Source organism: Paramormyrops kingsleyae, chromosome 21, assembly GCF_048594095.1.
Source record: "Paramormyrops kingsleyae isolate MSU_618 chromosome 21, PKINGS_0.4, whole genome shotgun sequence".
Taxonomy (NCBI): Eukaryota; Metazoa; Chordata; class Actinopteri; order Osteoglossiformes; family Mormyridae; genus Paramormyrops; species Paramormyrops kingsleyae.
Window position 1 is genome coordinate 11593906 of NC_132817.1, and position 15942 is coordinate 11609847.

General features: G+C 44.0%; 1 protein-coding gene across 6 annotated transcripts in view; it reads left to right on the top strand.

Annotated features, from left to right (window-relative positions):
* Positions 1-264: 264 nt before the first annotated feature.
* LOC111847537 (leucine-rich repeat-containing protein 7-like) overlaps positions 265-15942 on the top strand; it is a 49571-nt gene continuing 33893 nt past the window's right edge. For 4 of the 6 annotated variants that reach the window (XM_072704488.1, XM_072704487.1, XM_023818801.2 and 1 more), the window contains exons 1-3: positions 274-765; positions 1838-1997; positions 14738-15004. The gene's annotated coding sequence lies outside the window, so the exon portion shown is untranslated. Of the gene's footprint in view, positions 766-1837; positions 1998-14737; positions 15005-15942 lie in introns of all 6 variants that reach the window. The other 2 variants (XM_072704490.1, XM_023818797.2) reach the window with 2 other exon arrangements.

Genomic DNA, 15942 nt, shown 5'->3' on the forward strand with positions numbered 1-15942 from the left:
CACGAACCTTATTCATCCGGATTTACAAAAAAATATATAATTCGTATGCGATTAAATAGCCGATTAACCATTCACGGCATGAGAAATTAACGTCAGCCATACATTTTAAAGTGTCTGTTTTGCATTTCTGTGAACCGGTGTGCATTGTTTTTTACTACACGGTAAAATTAAAACATGATTTCACAAAACTCACGAGTGATCAACTTTAAATCAACTTTCTCATTGTTCCTAAAGGTTACCGGTGTGGGAGGGGCTGGGACATCTTACTGTGATAGCTTCAGTACTGCGCTTTCAGTTTATTCATCGTAACTAGCCTACTTCCACGCCTCCCGATAATTTGATTATTGTGAAAACGTAAGGGACAGTTCCACTGCCAAGCGACAGCAGGACGTCCCGTTGAATGGAGAAGCAATAATGCATCTGACTGTGGAAAACCATGTGCATTGCCCGATCCTAGTTGCCGTGTGATCGTTGTATAAGGTCAACTTTCCGTAATGTGGGAGGCAGCAATGCGTCTATCCGACTCTACCGTTGGAGCAGCAATCAGCCTGTATGATTGACGCTGTATGTCTGCCTCCATGCACGATGCCTTAGAGGTCGGTGTAATGCCAACGAAATAGCGAAGGCGGTCATAAACAGCAGCAACCAGAGGAGACAAGCATCGATCAAAATTCCCCTATAGCTGGATGCCATTGGTTCTACTTCTGCGTCTTTGAGGACAGAGACGCGTTTAGGCGTAACGACCTTGGAGGACCGCGCCGAAATGTAAGTAGGAAATTGCAATGCGCGAAGGGTTTTGCGTTTGCTACTAGATCTGTGCTTTTACAGCGTGTACGCCGTGTGATTTGTTTTCTTTTTTACATTTGCTTTAGGTATCACGTTGATGTATGAGCACGCTTCATATTGCGGGTAGAAAGGCGAGCCAGAAACCTCCCCAAATGTGATGAGCTTGGCGCTTCATGTGCAAAATTCAAATGACATGCTCGACCGCTGATTCCGATTCGGGATTTTAGGCTACGTATGATGTATCCCAGTTTGTGTAACGGGTTCACAATTTTAGGTGGGAAAAAAATCTGATCAGGTAATACCAGTAAGTCTCTTTTATTCTATAACTAAGGAGTGCTTCAAGGCTACAGGTTATTTCTATTGAACTTAATAACTGAACGAATGAACACCAAATAAAATTTATATTTCAAAATACATCTTTAAAATACAGTTTAACAAGTACTAAAATCCGCGAAGAACATACAAAGAAAATCCCTTCTGAAAACAGCCAACAGATTACTCGTTGGTGTCTGTGCTGTCCGCAGAGTACCAGCTGAGGTGCAGCCTGTCTGTTCATAAAGCAATAGAGATCAACGCTGACAACTTATTTATAACTGAGTAATAATAGAACTGCCTGAACTGACAAGAGATTTAAATGCCGAACAACTTAATGCTAATGTCGGACTTATTTAGATTTATTGTGGAACATCTGCTAACGTCCACTAAGGTCCCTTCCAGCCATTGTGATGTGACCATCCGGTGTATACATTCTATTCTCATATAAAACTTTTGTGATTTCTATTACTCCTGGTGCAGTACGAATATAGTCTAAACTAGTAATCTAATCATAATTTTGCACAGCAATTTTTATTAACGATTATGAGATAATATGAGTGGTTGTTTAAAACTGGCACTTCCTTGACTGGTAGACAAGCATTCATTTCCCTTTTATCATTTGCTATTTTAAAACATGTTATAGTTACTTAATACCCCTATCTTATGTCTTGGCCAGTCCCATATACCTCTCTCTCTCTCTCTCTCTCTCTCTCTCTCTCTCTTTGAAACACCCAAGCACACACTAGGCTTCGGACATTGTATGCCACCGTCTGGACGGTCAAAGTATTACAACTGCGTGTGTTTTGCGCTGTTCCACGGTGCAGATCGTGTTGAAAGTTGCGGGTTCTTGCCTTAATGGATCGTTACATGGCTTTCATTGTCACCACAAATCAGAGGTGAGTCCAAAATGTTCAATCATCTCTGGAGTCAATATAGATATTTTCTGTCTTTTGCTGATATGGATATTATTAGTAACTTGAACTGAGTTCGACTTTTTCCCGACATACACCTTATACACGGTTCCATTATATAACTGCAGTTCTCGTGCCCGCTTCTTCCATCTATTAAACCCTTCGATTAACAGTATTTCGTAACCTATATATCGTTTAAGTCTACTTATGTTTCCATCTTAGGTTTTATTCAGTCGAAAAAAACAATCTTTTGCCTCGCGTTTTTTTTTTTTATTTACATTTTGACTATGAAGCTTATCACTGAATAGTAGTGTATTGGGATATTTAGTATGGTGTTTCTGTGATATTACTGCTGTTGGCGCTTTATAATACAGGCAGCATTAATATGCAGTGTTTCTCTTTTGTCATCGGCTTTGCCACCCGCCTACATCCTTAAAAATTCATATAAAATATGTAAACTCTGTTTATGCATTTCATTTCAATATATTGCATACGTGAATTTAAGGCCTATTGTATTTTGTACCTATTGTAGAGAAATGAAGGTGAACGTGTCTTTAGAGAGGTATTTTTTCCCTCACAGTTATGCGGTTTTGTTAAAGCAATCGCACTTTGCCTGCACCCAAATTCAGACGTCAACCGGAGGAAACTGTTAGCCTCCAGCCGTGAGGTGACTCAGACCCACGATTCTTTTGGAGCAGCCCACCAGTTAATACATACCGCGCGTTTCTTGATATGTCTGTTGGGGAAAAAATCGCTTGCGAGTAACTCTTAACAGTGACCCTGGAGGCATGTGCGGACTGCCCAGATTATTCTAGCGTCGGCGGGATGGCGGGGAACAGTTAAGCTTATAACACGGGGAACTGCCTGTATAATAAGCGTTTAAAATACCAACTTGCACTTTACAATTCCGACGTGCTCTAAATTACATTAATCTGTTTCACGTAATTTATTTTATTTGTACAATTTTGTTTTATGTAGCTTACGCGATAGTGAAATAATTAAAGGTATTTTTCTCTTAAACCTATATATTGTTGATTTACGTTATGTAAAAACTCAACGCACTACGCTTTCTGAGGCATTCTGAAATTCACTTATTCGTAAGTACTCTGTAATATTAATGTTAACGCCGAGTTGATTGATTTTATGTAGGTTACTTTCTCAGTTTCTGTTGACGGGTATTTAAAATAAGCCAAATGTTTTCACTGCAACAGCGGTGTTCCTTGACTTGAGTTAGAAGTCGTGTCCATTCGCGACAGCAATTTATAGTCGATACACCTCCATGAATCAGGTTATGCTACCACAGACAGACAGGAATCCCAAAGATACAGTAAAGGGCCGCTGTGACTTGGCTGTAAACGAGTGTGTGTGTGTGTGTGTGTGTTCCACAACAAGAAAGCAGCTCAGCTTGTATTAGTGACCAGTTGCATATAATTACCATAGAAGGCATGGTTTTGATAGAACGGCCATTTTGCCCCTTTATACAGCTCTGGGAAAAATCAAAAGACCACAGCAAAAATTTCAGCTTCTCTGTTTTGTCAGTTTATGGGTAGGCCTATGTGCCTGTGTAATATGTACATATACAAACTCTCTAGCCTGGCTCTTCCCTGCTTCTCATTAACGAAGGGCTTCATCCTCGCTTTATGGGTCTTCAGTCCTGCTTCTATAGGAACCTGATACGAACTGTCCTAGCAGTGCACTTCAGACCCATTCTTTAGAAGGTCACTTGAGGTCATCCTCTGTTTTATGAGGCACTGCCTGATAAGTTGACGGCTGGTCATCTCTGGCATTAGAAAGTCACTTCCAAACTTTACCTGGCCGGTTTCTGGTCATTCCCAATGTCTTATTCCTGTGTGCTGCTGTCTTAGAAACCTTTAGCCTGGAAGCAGCCTGTCTCGCAGTGTAGCTTTCTGCCAGCAGAACCAGCATTAAACCAGGATTTAAAAATGCAGATGTTTTTAAATATAGAGTGGTCTCTTAATTTTTTCCAGAGCTGAATATAGGGCACGTCAATAGGTTGCCCTTTTCTGATCTAATTCGTCCGTGGCCTGGCCCAGCTGTTGACTTAATTCCGTTCTGGTGCTTGTACTGTATCTGTCAGTGAGTCACATAATTAGCCAGAGAGGTTACCATGGCACTAACACGACTCTGCGTGACAGCTGAGCCGCAGGCACTTCTCTGAGCGACGAAATGGTCCCTTGCAGACTAATCTAACATTGCTACTTATCTCTCCTTTCCAGTTGTCTTTCCTTTTGCTTAATTAGCCGGTGCCGTTCACACTTCCGAATTGTTAAAATGAATCCAGGTTCGGCATTGTCTACGGAGCTCCGCGGATTAATGATGACTTTTTTCACAGCCACAGGTTTGATTTTCACATACTGTTCTCCTAGCCATTATGTCATCGTCGCGAAAAGACACATACTTAATGTCTGGTCAACAGGGAAAAGTGACCGTTAACTTTTTTTTTCCTCCCACCCACGCCGGTTTTACACATCCTACATTTGTCCCGTGAAATCCCTGTTCAAACACATACCGCTTTAGTTCGGCTTTTTCTTTTCACAAGCTGGTGAATAATTGATGCGTCACTCCATCAAACGCATACTTACATGCTGTTTTTCCTGTACACTTTCCCTTCCATACTCATAAATTTAAACGTCTACAATAATAATGAAATAAATACACCAGGAAGAGAATTAATTTAAATATAATTTCATTTAAAATAAAAAAAAAATGTAGTGCATTTCATTTTATACACTGCACTGGCATTTAGCCTAACATAATTGCCTTCCGTTGTATAACATCATTGCATATCATATTTCTGAATATCACTGGTCTATTCCAAAACAACTCTTATAATATGTTTTTGAAATCGAGAAACTTGTTTGGGTTCATCTGACGGGTGATATTTGTCCACAGACTGATACTGCCAGTGTAATAATGTTTTTTTTCTGTGGTTAGATCATGATCTGTGGACGGTGGCCTCGCAGCGTGATTCTGGTCATTGCGGGGCTGATATACGGTATCGAAATCACTCTACAATACTCATCACACAGGAATTCACCTACATGGGCAACTGCACCCCGTTTATTCTGTAAGTGGCCACTAGGAGGCGTCCGCCAACAGGTGCATGTTTACAACACGGACGTCATGAATGAAAGTAATTCGTGAATCGAGTCCGATTGTTGTGTTAGTTTCTAAGCAACCGGCGCGCCATTCCGTGGAAGGACACCGATTGTTCCGCCTGAAAGGGCTGGTGGCGGGGGGAAACGGCGCTCCCCATCCCCACAGCTCCCAGTTTGCTTGATTGGTAAATAAGAATGATGCAGCGAAGTTCCGTGACCACTTAATGTAGCCCCTGTCCATCACAGCCTTCGCTGCAGCGCAGTGATTATTCATTTAGTCTGATTTTTAGCTATGCTTCTGTCGTTCCCGCACGTTTTACCAAGTAGTTCTACGGAACGCCTTTTTGTTCTGTTTCTTACGCAGATATTTTAAGGAATTAATGAAGAATGCCGAACCTACTACTTATTCGGCCAAGTACTTGACTCACTGGCCATGCTGTTTGCTCCGGTAACGACTTAAAAATCTAAATCAAGACACATTTTTTACTAACCTAAAGCTCAAGCAGTGGAAAATATACTTCAATCATTAATGAAAAACCCGGTGGTTGTAAATAAGGCACGTGGAAAAAGTAGCGCAGCCGTGAGAACACGTAAAAAATGTAATTATGTAACATGAATTTCGGTGACAAGTGGCTGTGAAAAAAGAAACGCCACTAAAATGCAGCGCCTGGCTTAGCTGAAGGTTATCCAATGAGATTTACGGTCATTTACTCTCTATAAGATACGACTGGATGCTGTGCTGACGCGACCGAGGTTAAACACGCCGCGTTTGTCAAGGGCGCCAGTCTATAACCGCCACATCACTTAGCTGCCCAGCTTATGAAACGAAATACAGTCAAAATAAGTCTCACAATAATATGATTCATTTATTTTCTTTCTCGATTTTAGTTCTGCAAGACTTTTATTGTGCAAAGGACAGTCTAGTGCTGAAAGCAAGCGCACTCGCGCGTTTGACATATGAGGAAGTGGTTTTAAATTATTGTTGCGAATGACATATTGACCGTGTTTCCTCGAGGGCCTGTCTGTCAGTGATTGCTTACTTTCCGGTCTCGCCCCTAATTTCCCAGGGACCTAGAGTGTCTTGAACTATAGCCTAACTCTCCACTCGGACATTTCTGCGGTTTGTCTGCGCAGTCAGTAGATATCCATTCTGGCAGTATGGTGAGATAGTGAATAATTATACCAAAATTGTACTTGTGTTTGTAACTTGCTATGTATGGCTCAGTATTAGCTTCCAGAATATAAAATCTTAAGCATCCGATTGTAGTAGTGTTTCTTTTTTCTTTTTAGAAATCGACAATTCTTTTGCAAAGACCTCATTAATACTCCCACTGCACTGCTTTTGAAGGCCGACTCTGCAAGCTGGTTCTGCTAGAAAAACAGAAGCCTTTAAGCAAAAGGCAATCGACTTTTTTGAGAGGCACTGTAAGAAATGTGCGGACCATTCAAATAATTATTAGGGATGATTTTAGCCATTTAGCTCCATTCAGCCACATTCAGCGAGCTCTCTTATTGAAAGCTTTCTGTCTTCACTCTCCTCATAATGGGATTAATGGGTAGTGGGACAAATGGTCATTATAGGTTTGTTCCCTCTCATTCCTGCACCTCCTGGTATAATCTTCACCTGTTGCTCCTTCTCTGATCCTCCCTGGGGTCTCTGTGTCCCCAGCTGTGGCCCCCTTTTCTAACTTCCCCCAACTCCTTAGGATCTCATGCCTCCTCACTCATTCGAACCCTGGGTCAGCCGCGTGGCACTTCTCCACCTGCTACCAGGCCGCCTCCTCCCTTCTTCTGCCTGGTGGATCTTACTCAGTTCTGGGTCCGTCTTCCTTACCGAACTGTTGGCTCTTGTATCCCTCTGGTTTTCTGGTTGGCGGATTCTGCAGTAGATATGGCGTTTGTGCTGCAATCATCGGCCATTATTTAACATTCTCTATTTTCCGCATCATTTTTTACAGTTCTATGGGGTATGGGGGGTGATGTTCTTCAGTGTCCGGAAGCTGCCTGCCCTTCCACCTCTCATTCCCACATGCTTATTGGCTGGAGCCCAAAAACGTTTGGCTCGCAAACTACTCCCCAGCCACTTTTTCAGTGTCACCTGCAATCCTTTTGCTGAACTCCGAGCCTGAGGTGATGCCCTGGTGTTACGGCCAGGCCGGCTACCCACATCTACCCAAATGAAACAAAGTTCTGCATTAAGATCTATGAGAGAGGTTTCTTTTTTAATCATCCCAAACATGTCTTATTAGGTATCATAAGCTTCCCAAACTTTTCCTCGCCTCCACCCCTCCTCCTACCTCTATTTTAATGACAACATTGCGCAGAGAGCCAGGCGTGAGTCCCTCATTTGTCTCCAAGCCAACAGGGCAAGGTTTATAATCTTATCATAATCAACATCCTCAATAGTAATTCCTCCAAAGCACAAAATTGCAGGTTTGATATATGACCACTCTGCAGAATCTTTCAGCTGGACACATGCACTATGTTCTGCGCCTAGAAAAGAACGCCAATTTGTCACAACAGGCGTGGTTTCAAAGGCAGACTGAATGAAAGTCACCAATCTTAGGCCCAGATGCTCAATCGACACATCTGAGGCTTCAATGGGAATAACTCAACGTTTTTCAGCTGCTAATAGTCTGAAAAACGGAGTACAGCTAGGAGATAGTCGCGTCCGATTTATTTGCATAAATATTCCTCGCACATTGGTCTTGCAGCTTTCATGTTGTAATTAGAGCAACCGAATAAGAACTACAGGGGGTGTGCAGAATAACCCACAAGACCCGCGCAGACCCATCTCCACCAGGGATGCCGCACAGCAGGGTGACATACATTATCTGACCTTGTTTTTATTGCCGTCGAAACGATCGGATTGAAATACGGTCCCTGTCAAGCCGCAAACTACATCATCGCGACATCGCCGTAAAGGCTCATGGTTCGCCCGCCCTCCGTAAAGGTTCATGGTCTCCCCTGGGCACCACGTACGAGAGCAGTGCGTAAATGATTTGGAGATGGCGCCCTTTCACCTTCCCCCGATACTTAATGAAACACGGAATCCTGGTGCTGTGAAGAGCTAATTAATATCTGCTAATTACACAACCGATTACACGCATTTCGAGTAAGCAGATAAACACGATAATAATAAACTGGAAAGAGAAATGGTAAAATTGCAGTAGCCCAAGTACGTAATTTCCTTTAGCTCTGGCACCCTTAAACTAAAGAAATTGAACTGCCGTAACGAGTCACGTTTAGGCCTACTTAAATGACTAGTTTCTGAGCGACAACAGGTTTTCTCATTATTTCACAGAAAAAAAAAACATCTGCCACTGAAATTCATTAGCTAGGTATCGATTTCCAAGTCGAGATCTATCCACGAAGACTATGTCAGGCATAGATCATTGGAGATCAAGGAAAGGTACAATGGATATGACAGCTAGCAGTTTACTCAGTAATGGTAGGTGAGTCACGCTGTCAGACGCTGCCCCGATCAGACTGTCCCTCTGGAGGACACGGCAAAGAGATGCTACTATGGGGCTAATGATAGCTTTGAAAGACCCGTAGACTTTAATGGCTTGATAATGGCTATCAGTCATCATTCAATATCCTGATAGCTTCATGAAAGGGCCAGTGTGGAGGACGGGATCCTCGAAAACCCGGTGTGGACTCACCCCTTTGGGCCGCACTGCCGAGCATTATACTGTAGGCACTCAATGTCTCACATCAAACACCCTTGAACCTCAGAGGGACGAAAGCGGCATAGCATTCAGCAAATAATAGTTCGTCAGGACCGAACGATGAAATGGGACCAAGTTCTGGGACTGGGGCAGCACCGAGGAGATGCCGTAGGATGAGGGAATGAGCCAGAATTCCTTTGGAGAAGCCGTGAGAAGTGTGCGGTCCATGAGCGGTGCCCGTGTAAAAGCTAAAGCGGAGCATCAAGATCGGACGAGTTGGTACAGATGTTTCCTACGTAAAATACGTTTAAATATAATCACATTTTAGCGTGCCGACATATACACCGCAGCTCACACAATCCGATCATTCGCTCTGGGATAAAATGTTAAGTTATTTAACAAATTGTAATTATGTAATTATGTAAAAAATGTTAACGCGTCATACGGGAGACCGCAGGAAGAGTCTCGATGCCCTGCCGGGCAGCTTACAGAAGCCGCATACAAATTCTCATTTTGACGGTCTGCTTCTCATCAAAAGTGACTCACGCAGCTTAACGGATTTAAACCGGACACGCTCATATAGCTGGACGTAGATGCTGGCATCCTTCAGCGGCAGAAAGGAAAGGTGGCTTATGAGGATCGAAATGGCAACCCTTTACTTCCAGCTTTCTTAGTCACCACGCAAGTGAAATTCATTAAGTACGTGTTACTTACACCCACATACCTGAAACGGTGCAAATAAATATCAGATAACAAAATACTCCCCGTACATTAAACAGCAATGTTCTAGTTTGGCCGATTAATGTCTTCATCCTAATATTATATTGATAACATATTCGAAAAATTCGAAAATAGTTTTTGAATTGTATTATTTCAGAACTAAAGGTAAAATTTAAAAAAAACTCTTAACCGTTTTAAATTTTCGTAAGTGATCTTATTGCGGTGTGCAATAAGATTTTCTGTCAAAATCTACAGGCAACAATAATAATCGTGTCAAATACATATTTGTTAATCTAAAAGGTGATTATATAATTATGGATGTTTTTCCAATCACAGACACCCGTTGGCGCTTATTTTCCAAAAACGAAACAAAAGAAACATCCCTCAAGTGTAAAATCACCAAGGGCAGATTTAAGAGATGCAGTCTCAGAAACATCTTATATCTTTGCTTCTTACTGGGTCTGTACCCTCAACAGTCTGCCAATTGTACCCCATAGCTGTAGGTAATTGTGCCTTTTAAGATACAATGACTTTGAGGAACATTTCTGTACCATTGATGGTACAAAAATGATGCTTGTACCTTTGGGATGTTCCTCAGAGTCCATTTCTGTACCTTAAAAGGTACAATTACAATAAGAGTACAGGCCCAGTGACAAGCTAAGGTACACATTTTTACACGTTAGTATAACTAGTACATACGTAGTCACACCACATATTATAATAAAATAATAAAATGAAATATGGATTAAAAGCGGAACCGTAGAAGAGACATGGTGCGGGCTGGCCACCCCCATAAATATAACTGGCCCTGGAATGTCACCCCAATCAAAATGTTCTGCAGGCACCACTGAAGATCACCCCTAAATGAAACCAAAGGAGACATTATCATTTCACTCAGATGCTAAAGATTTCATCCAAATGTTACATTCCACCTTTGTAAATTTCAGCACATTAAAAAAGATCGTCATACTGTCCTGAAAAGTACTTTCATTGATTTAATTACATTTACCGATTTCAAGTACCGATTTCTACAGCTCTGGCGTACCACGGCAGCTGAGAGAGGTGAGGAACTGGGAGTGTTTTATTTGCTCTGGTCACGCAGCGTGTGTCGGCGGTGCATGACCGTTTTTCCTGCCTCTCTTAGCATTTTGCTCAGCGGCTCGAAGGAAAAGCTACAGTGGATATAAAAAGCCCACACACCCCTGGCAAAGTGGTGGGTTTTTTTGTGTGATAAAAAACAATGAAACCAGGACAAATCGTATTAGAACTCAATCCACCTTTACTGCAAAATCGCAACCTGTACGAAGAACGTGAAAACAAATCAGAAAGGGGGGAATCATACAAAAACATGGCTACATTAGCGTGCACACCCCTAAATTAATGGTCTGTTGAAGCACCCTGTGATTTTATTACAGCACCGAGTCATTTTGGGTAAGAGTCTATCAGTTCGGAACATCTGGACTTTGCAATATTTGCCCGCTGTTCTTTGCAAAAATGTTCCATTTCTGTCAGATTGTGGGGGCATCTCTTATGCACAGCCCCCTTCAGGCCACCCCACAGATTTTCGACCAGACTATGGTCTGGGCTCTGGCTGGGCCATTCCACACCATTGATCTTCTTTCGTTGACGCCATTCTTTCATTGATTTAGATGCATGCTTTAGGTCGTTGTCTTGCTGAAAGGTGAAATTCATCTTCATCTTCAGCGTCCTAGCAGATGCTTGAAGGTTTTGTGACAAAACAGACAGATATTTGTAGCTATTCATGATTCCAACCACCATGACTAAAGCCCCAGTTTCAGCTGAAGGGAATCAGCTCCAAAGCATCATGCTGTCTCACCCATGCTTCACCCTGGGTATGATGTTCTTTTGATGATGTTCTGTGTTATTTTTGCACCAACATACCTTTTGGAATAGTTCAACCTTGTCTCATCAGACCATAATGGATTTTTCCACATGGTTGTGAGAGACTGGATATTTATTGATTTATTATATGTTTTTGCAAAGTTTAGTGGATGTTTTTCTTTGTGAGTAAAGGCTTTCATCTTGCTACCCTACCTCACAACCCAGGCTTATGAAGAATACAAGATATTGTTGTGACATGTACGGAATGGCCGGTACTTGCCAGGAAATCCTGCAGCTCTGTTCCTGTTGCTGTAGGCCTCTTGGTGGCCTTCTCCTGGTTTTCTCATCAATCTTGGAGGGACGTCCTGATCTTGGTAGAGCCAATTTTGAGTAGTGGTGGACAAAACGATGCCTCATGAACCATTTGCTATATTTTCTGATCCCACAAGATGGCGCCCTTGGCTTGCTTTTGGGCATGCTTTGAGCTTTTTTTTTGGAGAGCGCATCATCTCCTGGGATCAAAAAATACTGCAAATGTTTCCTCAAGCTTTGTTTTGGCCATCACTACTGATTAGCCATATTTTCCCCACTTGTTGATGACCATCTTCTCTGGGCTCTGTTTAATGCTTTGGATACTTTTTTGTGCCACTCTCCTGCTAGCTATCAATGATGAGATCCCGTTCATGTTCTGAAAGCTCTTTGTGGACCGTGGGCTTTGGAGTATGATGCAATCAACAGGACATGAGAATAATCCTACAGGAACAGCCAAACTTTATCTGATTTCAGTCAGTAACTTTAATTGATGATAGGAATATACTAACTTCTGTTTAAGATGAGACTGAATGTGATAAGTTGATTCTGGACACACCTACATCTTTGCTTATTAAAGGGTGTGCTCAATTAAGCAGCCAGGTTTTTGTATGTTTTTTGTTTTGATTTTTTACCCTAAACAGTTTCTGATTTGTTTTCGCCTTCTTTGTATAGATTGCAGTTTTGAAATAAAAGTGGAATAAGTTCTGACATGATTTATGTCAGTTTTATTTTTTTTTATCACACAAAGCCAGTCATTTTAGCTGGGATGTGGAGACGTTTTACATCTACTGTATGCATGGGCAGCTTAATAAGCTCCATACATGAAAAGATGATGGTTTGATTACTAAGATTCGGGGAAAAACTTGATAGGAGCTTGATTGCATATTTGAAACAGCAATCAGTTTCATCTTCCTTTTGCTTCTGTTTTTCTACTATCCCTTATTTTCAATTCTGGGCTAATGAAGATTCCCACTGAAATGCAGGACCTGCAGAATATGTAATCCAGGCCAGATGGAAGAAAGGAAGAAAATATTAAAAACACTAGTGCACACTGTAATTAAAATGCTTTTATTATCTGATGGTGATGTATTGATTGTGTTTCCTGTGACTGGAATACTTTAAAATTGGTATCCCTCAAGTAACTGGTCGCAGTAAATTGCATTCATATAAAATATTAATGAATGAATATTCTAACTCTTCATCCTGGTCAGGGTCATTAGAGTCTATTGCAAGTATCTCAGGGCTAAAGGCTGAGGTATACACCTGCACCATCACAAGGCCCAAGCTATGGCTATTTTCCAGCTGCTAATTAGCCTAGCTGCATGTCTTTGGGGGGCAGGAGGAAGCACAGGCCATATTGGGAGAACATGGGATTTGAACCTACAACCTGGGAAGTGTGAGTCAACAGTGGTACACCAATATTATAAAGTATGTTATCGTTGCTTAATTGATAATGCCTAACAGAAATGCTTATTTTATTTGAGCTGAATTTCAGAGGATGATTCTCAACTCAGAAATGATTAAGTTTTCCAGTCTGAGTTTTTAGCACTGCTGTGAGATCAGACAGAGCCTAACAAAACTATCAAAAAGCACATTCATTTCTCCAAGTTAGGGGAATTCGCTCGGGGGTCATGACACACACGTGGTCTTGCCTGTTTCCCTCCTCAGTGACGGCTAGGTGAGTCGGGGGTCCCTTTAGGCTGGGGGCGTAAGGATGGGGGCAGGGAGCGTTAGGAGCTTGACATGAGATGATGAGGCCTCCCCAGCGGCGGACCCAAACACAAAGTAACGCAGGGGTGTCGCTGGTGCCGCGTGGGGAAATTACCCTCTTTCGCATCCGTCCTCCTGCACTTTCTCTCCATTCAGGTCGTTCCCATGGCAACCCAGCGCACCGCACGGCTGGCTCTCAGCCTGCTCAGACGGGGCAGGGCTCGGCCAATCCGAGTCCACCTCTCGTGTGATGTCATCAATAAAAAAAGTCTCTCCCAGTTGCTTGCTTCCTTAGCGTTTGCTGCGTTCTTCGTGGTGCCGCAAGAAGGTGTGCCCTGCCTAGGAGGCGCTCTTCTGTATCATTTGACACCCCCTTTCCCCCCAGATAACCCACAGATCAGCCAGCCTGTACTTTAAAGGGCCCCTGCCTATTATAAGGTGTTTATCAGGCAAAGGCTGCATCGACTTTGGATGCGGCAAAAATCAGCTGCCAGCAGGAACCACGCTGGTGCGGTTCTGGCTCTCGGTGCCGCCGGACGTCCACCTCGTTTTCCGAGCATCTGCTCTAGATAACCATGTATAGCATACATCTTTAATCGCTCAGCGAGAAGATGAGCAGAAATACCGAAGTAGGTCAGCGCCGGGCAATCTGGGACGTCTGGACACCCCTGGGCCCCTCCCAAAGACACTCGCTACATATAACTTTCTGCTCCTGCCAGGCTGGTTAATCCGTAAAGAGGTTCTGGAGGCAGGGAGATGCGGTAGAACCGCGCGGGATGCCGGCGTCTCGTCTGCGGGAGGGGGGCTCGCGTGCGCCGAATATGGACGACTTGGGACCCCACCTGGGCGGGGGGCCGGGAGGGGGGTCCACACAGGTCCCAGTGCCGGGACATTCCCTGGAGGGGCTTGCTGAGTCGGGATCTGCGTGCCGGGAGAAGCTGGGACCATCAGGTGGCCCTAGCCTGACAACCTCGGTGGGCTTGGTGGTATAAGCCTGTGGTTCTGCTCGTCAGGGGGAGTCACACACCAGCGGGCAGGTTAGCAAACTCCGCGTTTTGTCCCACATAGGAGAGACCTAAGGGACCACTGCTCCACTTTTTACATCTGCCCCCCCCCCCCCAAAAAAAAATATTCCCTATTTATCTCATTAATTTAAATACTGCTTCATTCAGATGAGATTACAAACGATTTGCGATGCAGATCGCCGGCAAGCCTCAGTTCCGCACCCGGTCTTGCTTTACGGGAATCTGCTGTCTGTCTGAGGAGCTTCCTTTCCTTTTCACCTAGAAAACGTTGCTGATATGGCCACCCTATAAACCGCTTTCCCCTCTCTTGCTCTCTGTTCCTAAAGTGTCTGCATCCTGAGGAGTGCTTCCCCATGGAGGACAGGAAACACCCCCGGAAACCTATCATGGATGGTCTGACCATAGACGCCCCCTAAGGCCAGAAGCACAGCAGGGATTTTTTTTCAAGGGGCGTGAGACCCGCGATGAGCTGGGGGCACTGGGACTGGAGCAGGGAGACGCCGAGCCTACTGGGAGCAGCGGGACGCAGGATGGCGTGAGGATCTCGGGCCGCCGGCGCACAGATCACCTGGCAGCGATACCTTCGTGCTGAGGTGAGTACGCTTCGGAGTTTCGCTTACTCTGATTGGCTACGGGGAAGAGCCTGAGGAACCTTGAGTGGTCCGCACTGACCGGCGCGAGGCCACCGCACTGGCGTTTCCGCTGGTGCTTCATCCATCCCCGCTCTGGTGCTTCATCGCCCGTTATGACTCACGTCTTTCGGGCTCAGCCAATCATACTACGGCAAAGCTGAGTCTACGAACGGGAAGTCGGTCTAATCCAAGTCAAGGTCCTGACATTAATCGCCTGGGGCGAGAGATATTATTTCGCTTGAAGTTGAGGATCACAGCAGATGTCTCTCAGTCTGTAGCAGCACAGAAAAGAACGATGACAGCGAAGATCGGGCTTCATTTTTACAATATAGGCGGCACTGTGGCTCAGTGAATAACACAGCTGCCTCAACACCTCCAGGGCGGTGGGACTGACATCCGCGCCTCTAGGTGGAGTTTGCATGCTCACCCCATATAGTCTAAACAAATGCAGTTAGGCTAACTGGCTACTATAAATTGCTAGCAGTATGCAACTGTGGCATGTCATCCAGGGTGTGTCCCCTAACCCTAACCCCAACCCCCCCCCCCCACAAAGACCATCTCCAGGATAAGGGGGTGAAAGGTGCCTGTATGGGTATCATGGAGGTCAACAGGGTTTTTCGTTTCCATTTCGAATGTTCATGTCAAAGACGTCACCAGCAGTTTGGGAAGCAATGCCAGGAGGTGTCACTCTGTTGTGCCGTTGACAGGGGCGTCCAGGAAGAGTGCGACACTGTTTAAAGTTTGTCGCGTGGCAAAGGGAGGCCGGCCGGCCGTATCACCCGGTTCTCCATTACTGTGCCTCTGTTATTCAGGCTGCCATATTGCTGTTAACTAATTCATGAAGCACAGAAGGTCTCGGGCTTATATGGAGAAATCATGGCGATCTTAGGCCGGTCACA